The sequence below is a fragment of the Neofelis nebulosa genome, chromosome 12, assembly GCF_028018385.1.
Source record: "Neofelis nebulosa isolate mNeoNeb1 chromosome 12, mNeoNeb1.pri, whole genome shotgun sequence".
Classification (NCBI taxonomy): Eukaryota; Metazoa; Chordata; class Mammalia; order Carnivora; family Felidae; genus Neofelis; species Neofelis nebulosa.
The window spans coordinates 15395644-15402397 of record NC_080793.1 but is presented as its reverse complement, the minus strand read 5'-3'; positions in this window follow the sequence as shown (position 1 = coordinate 15402397).

Here is a 6754-nt window from a genome sequence, read left to right as displayed (position 1 = left end):
TCCTGCAAGAATGTTGAGGGTGGGGATCCAAGGGCTGCTTTTATGTCTCCTCTTTGGCTATTTCAGACGTCCTGACGGCAGACAGAGGAGAGGAGAGGAGAGAGGGTCAAAACCCCCTTCTTTCTTGCCTAAGCTCCACTACCATGAAACTTACCTTGACTTGTTCGGGACAGAGCTCCAGACGCATACACGTGAACTTCTGATACTCTCCCCTGCACACACTCCTCACCTGCACAGATGCCTTCTCCGCATCCTCTGTGCAGGGCTGCTGGCCTTGAGGAGGTGAGACCCCTCAGGCTTGGACCCATTTTAGGAAAGCCAAAGCAAAGCAAGAAGCTGGCCCCGCCCGGAGCTGGTGCCCTCACATCGCTGTGAAAATCCTGACATCGCCGCTCAGTGACTCAACACCGCCACTTGGTCCGCACAGTGCAAGACTCTGGTTCGAGTCGTTGCTGTTGTGGGGTGCAAAACACGTTTGAGTTGTCCAGCTCTCTCACTCCTTATGTCTTCTGACTCCCACGTGGGCTCAGTGAGGTAAGTATTCTTCCCGTTCCTCAAGGCACGCACAGAGGAGGTAAAGTGGTTGGCCCAAGAACACTCCACCTAGGAAGTTATAGCCCTGGGATTCAAACCAGGTCTCCCGGGAAGCTTGCCCTCTCCGTGGAGGGCAATGGGAAGAGCCGAGGCCCCAGCCCCGAATCTTCCAGTTCTGACACTTCCTAACTGGGGGCCTCTGCTGTGAGTCACTTAACTGGCACCCCTCTGGTTCTCACTCAGAGAATCCTTCCCAGCCCCTGCATCATAAGTATAGGTTCACCACTGTGATTATTTATTGTATGGTTTCCACGTTACACTGTGAGCACCTTCTTTTCGTTCATCAACATACCCTCGGTACCTAGCAGAGTGCCGGACCCATAGAGGTGTTCAATGAGAATTTATCAAACAACTGAATGAACAAATGAACAAATAACCAAATAAAGAGCTCCCATTATCTGTGTGATGTCGGGAAACATCCTTCCCAATCTTCCATTTACATCTACTCTGCAGGGCTACGGGGAAAATTAGAGATAAAGTAAAGAAAACATTTAGCTTAGTGCCTGACACACAGTAGGCACTTAATAAATGGAAGCTACTATTATTATCATTTAATGAACACTTCACGTGTCCCCCCCCCCACCCCGACACACACACACAGACCCCATGCCACCTCCAGCCTCAGGAAAATGAGGACTTGGGGAAGTATCGATGGGACGTGTGCTGTGTCATTGACATTTTCATACAGATGAGAAAAGTCCATTACAGCCATCCCCGGCATATTGGTAGCTGAACTGGTAAATTGCTTTCGTAGCACACTGCATTCGCTGATACGAACGTGATCGCCACTCGTGCTCAAACCCTGGGGACGTGTCCCGCGTCCCCAGCACCTGTAGCAGGTGGCATGTCAAGAACTCACTTCCGTGGAGGGTTTTCGGTTGTCAAAAAAAGAAGAAAGCCATAGGGTCCTTTAAAGCTCTAGGGACCAGATAGGAGCACCGTCCTGGGATTCCAGTTTGCTGAATCCCCTTGGGTAAAGCACTCTCCCTAGTGGGACTCAGTTTGCCCCCCTGTGAACGGCAGGAGGTACCCATCTCATACGACTAATGTGAGTGACATTATCGTAGTGACCAGTCATGAGGGTTAATTATGTGTCACAAACAAGGCTGAGAGCTTGGCCTCTTCCCACATCTCCTCAACAATTCCTTTCAGATCGGACTATTAGCCTCAGAGAGATTCAGAGAGGCCAAGAAACATGTCCAAGCATGTACGTGGCCGATGTGAGGATTCAGACCCAGGATCTTAACCACCAGGCTGCCCTGCATCCTGACCAACACGGGGTGAGATGAGGTTAGCCTCAAGGGGGCGGGTGTCCCCAGTGCCCTGTGATGTTAGCTCCGGCTCCGTCACTAGCCTGGGCAGATCACGTATGGGGCCTCAGGTTCTCCATCTGTGAAACTGGGGAGCCGAACGAGGTGTTATCCAAAGCTACTTTGCATGTAAAGATCCTAGACTAAGATGTGACAGGTGTGGTCCTGTGCTGGACAGGAACAACCCATCTGTCTGTTGGACTCACCTAACTCCCCTGAGCTTCACTTGAACACGGTGCAATACAGCTCACTAGATATAAGAATCAGACAGGCCAGGGTTAGGAGGCCAGCGTTGGCTCCTTCCTGGTGGGCGAGACCCCCTGTGCCTCAGTTGCCCCAGCTGTGAGATGGAGTTAATACATCCAGCCTCCTGGAGCACCTGTAAGGGTCAAAGCCAAAATCCTCACCCCAGCCAACCAAGTCCTATGACCCAGCCTCTCCCACCTCTAGACCTCACCTGCTCCTGGGCTTGCTCTCACCCCCTCAGCTCTGTCCCCATGTTCCTGCCTCAGGGTTTTCGCACCTGCTCTCTTCTCTTCCTGGGCATCCTTCCCCCGGGTAGCAATTTGCTCCCTTCCTCATCCCTTCCAAGCCTTTTCTCAAATGTCACCTTCCCTTAGAGCCTCCTCTGATCTCTCTATTTCAAGTTGCAAACCTCTCTTTTCCACCCACCGGCAGCCTGCCAAGCCCTCCCTAAGCCCTGACCCAGCTACGTTTTTCTCTGTAACCCTAATCACCATCCGACATGCCACGTAGGGTCTGTCTCTTCCCGCTATAACACTGGCTTCACGAGGTCAGCCATCTGCCTCACTGCGGTATCCCCAATACCTGGGACCATTTCTGACACCCACTAGGTGCCCACTAAAGACGTGCTGAATAAACAAACGAATGGACCGTATTGTTCAAAGAATCAATATTCTTTTCTTTTCTTCTTCTTCTTCGTAAATCCTGCCATTAATTGAACACTTACTATAAGCCGGACCCCGGGCTAAGCTTTCTACTAACAGTATCCAACCGTGAGGTCATTGCCAATACCTGGGGCCTCAAACCACTTGATCTCCCAGGAATCAGAGATGCACTCTCTCTGCCCGTCATGTTTCGCATCCCTGGTTCTCCCCAGACCCGTCTCTCAGATGTGTTCACGGAACCAGTGAACCTTTTAATTAAAACAGTCTGCCGTGATGAATCTGTTATTACAGAGCTTTACCTATGTAAAACATTAATAATACAAATTTCATTTGTTTATGTCAGTGCCAAGCATTAATTTTTAATAGCCAAATGCACGAGTTATGAAAAGCATTAATGCAAACCAAATCACCAGCTGAGGATAAAAAAGAAATCTATTTTTTTTTTAGGGTAAGCAGTGGTGATGAAATATTTTTGTGGCTTCCAAGTAAGAAAAAGAAAAGAAATACCTTTCCGCCCATCCACAGAGAGTAAGTAAATAAATAAAACAACTTGGGTGAAGAAAGAACTTTATCATCAGTTCTAAACTGGAACAGAGAGCCGTCCCTTTTATCCAGCTGGGTCTCAGGTGACAATTTCAAAGCAAGAAGTTTGCACAGAATTATCCCAATGTCCCACCCTGGTCACATTAGCACTTCTAGGATAAAATATTAATAATGATGTGTTACATTTGTACCGCACAATAGACTGACAAAGGACTTCCATCATCATCTCCCCTGAGCCCCGCAATTCTGCAAGGGAGGAGAGTGCACGTCCCCATTTTACAGATGAGCTCCCTGAGGCACAAAAGTTTTGGTGATGAAGCTGGGACTGCAGTGAGTATTAGAGAGCAGAAGGCAAGTGGGAAAGAAAGGCAAGGGGGGCGGGGGAGAAGACTGGCAGGTAGGCGGACCCGAGAACGTGAGCGAGGAGGAGGGAAAGGGAGGAAGGTGGACGCAGGAAGTCTGACATTCAGAAGACTCTCCAGCTGCCACACCTGCCCTTGTCCAGGTCCGTGTTGGGTCCTCACCAGCCCTCCCCTGGGGCGCAGGAAGCTCATACCCGAGGACTTCCTCACCAGCCTTCCTCCTTCCTGCAATCAGACAACAGGAGGCCCCCACACGAGTGGCAGGTGTATTTCTCCTGCGCGCCCTGCCGCCCCCACTTCAGCATCACCTCTATAGTTCCAACTCCCACCAGGGCCCCCTGAGAGCCCTCCGTCCTCCCCACTGTCCCTTCAACGATCGGCACCACTGGGTGCCTGAATGTCCCACGTTTGCCCCCTTATCTCTGCTCACACATTTGTAACTGGTCCCCCCCCCAGGAAACGCTCTTCAACCGAACCATCGGGAAGTCATTGAGGATGACTGCTCTGTCCTGCCTGGGACCTGACCTACACACGAGGCCTCTCACCCACTCTCATGGATGAAATTGGATTACCGACACGGGAGCTGATCAGAAACACATCAGTTATAGTTCCCCTGGAGCTTCTCTCCTCACTCAAGTCCATCTCGGCCAGTTATTTCTAAACTTAGACTTGAACTCCCAGCCTCTGCCTTCAGGTCCCGTCACACGCCCTTATGGTTGCCTGGAACAGCGAGAGGTAGGCGCTGCCCTTCTTGAAAAGGTGATAACAACACGACCGTTGGCTTCTTTCCAGCCGAGAGGGTGGCAGTGTATTATATACGGTATGTAAATTGTTTATATTATATAAATTGTATATAAATGCAATTCAATTGTATATATAATTGTTTAGATATATGGAAATTGTGTAGATGTTTTCTAAATGCACGCATGCACCTTCATGTGTAACATTTGTGTGTTGACATATCTACCTGTTAAGTAGGTATTAGTGTATATTTATTTGGAGGTAAAATTAAGCTCAGAGGCCATGACTAACTTGCTTTTCTAAGGCCATGCAGATGTTGTCGTTGTTGTTGTTGTTGCTGTTTCTATTAGCAAAGTGGCTCCAACCCTGTGGCTCTTTAAGCCTAGTAGACGTTTTTTGTTGTTTGGTGTGTTGTTTTTTTTTTTTTTTAATTTTAATTTTAAAGGTAATGCACTGTGACAATACTGAGGGTTAGAGAAGGGAATCAAGTTAAAAATGAATCCCACCCCCTTCTCACCTGGCTCCAAACCCATTTCTCAGAGGTAACCGCTATACGTAATTTATGTCTGACCCCCAACAGGAATTTTAATATATTTTGTGCAGGTGGGATTAGATTGGACAACCTGTTCGACGGCTCGATTTATTTCCTCTACCAACACATCTTAGACATCCTTCTACACTGACACCTGTACTTAATTCATTAATTCATCAACTGTTATGGAACTCGGCTGTGCCAGGCACTATGGGAGGTGCTGAGCGTCCACGGTGAAGGCACCGGTCCTCACCATCACCATCACCTCCATCCGCGCGGCTGACAACTGTTAAGCCCTTCGCAAATCGACCTTCTATCGTTCTTAGAAGCACCTCTGACGCGGCTACTGTTAACACCTCTACCTTCCGAATAGAAAACGGGGGTGTAAGTAGTGAAGTGACCCACGCAGAGTCGCCCTGTTAGTAGCTGGTGGGTTCAGGGTTTGCACCCACATCTCAGATTCTGAAGCAAACCCACGGTCTTAATGGTTCTTCACTGAGTTCACAGTCTGGGACGTAGAGTGGAGGGAACCTATAGTACATACACAGGCTGAGAGTGACTTACAAAAAAAAAAAAACGAACGGGGTGCGTATTATTTCGCACATTATACCGTAACTGAATCAACCATGTCCCTGTTGATGGACATTCGGGTCATTTCCAGCGTTTCACGATTACAAACAACACACAGTGGACATGCCCGCTGACCCAGCACTGGGCAACCTCGTCGGGAAGATACGCTACTCAAAATGGGATTACGGAGGCAAACAGCATTTGTCTTGCTTATTTTGATAGAGGTTTCCACCTTGCCCTCCAACGAGCGTTGCCCCCGCGTGTGGTGGGCGTGAGGGTCCGGTTCCATTTTCTCATCAGGACTAGCTGCTGGAAACCACTTAAGCCTTTCGTGGAAAATGCAACCCCGTTTCTGCCGTTCCCTTCATTTCTTTCCTCGGAGCGTACTTCCATATGTTTGTTAATCGTGGGCACTTCTCGATTTGGACTCATCATCGTGAGACAGCGTGGGATTTAAAGAAGAGCACTGGAGATGAAGACATGGAGATCGGGGATACAGTCCGAGTCCGGAAGTTGCTATCTGAGCGGCCAACGTTGGGGCCCCGGAACGCAGAAACACCGGGGCTGCAGCCTCCTGCAGGATCACCATGGGGAGGAGTGCCCATCAGAAGGTTCTGGCACCAGGCTGTCCAGAGGGGATCAGCTGGGGGGATTTAGCTGCTCCATACAAGTCACTTCCGAAGTCTTGGCTTGGAGAGCCTCAACAGGGGGGCTGCTGGGGCCCCCTGTGTCCACAGTGAGCTCACAACCCACCAGCTGGGTCATCAATAACCGGCCGAAGCGAGGGAAACACGCTGTCGTGGGCGGTTACAAGAAGACACGCGCTTCCTCGTCTCCCCCCAAGTCAGTGTCCAAGGGGACCACGCAAGGAGACGGAGGGACTCTCCTCCCAACCCCCACCCAACCACTGAGGTCTCCACTCTCGATTTCGTCGGGGGGTGGGGGGGAACAAAGGGAACTTTGAATCCGATGTGAGGTTGGAGTTTTAAAAACAAACAGACCTGTATCCTAAGCGGCAAAATAAGACGGTTTTCATGCGGAAGGTAACTGACAGTTCTGGAGTCAGCCTGAGCCGGCGTGATGAGAGTCCTCCACTGGGTCTGAGAGCGGGGCGTGCGGCGGGCACCAGCCGATAGCAGCTTTGAGGGGGGGGAAATTTTGAGCGTTTCGTGTTTACATCCCAACCAGTTAAGA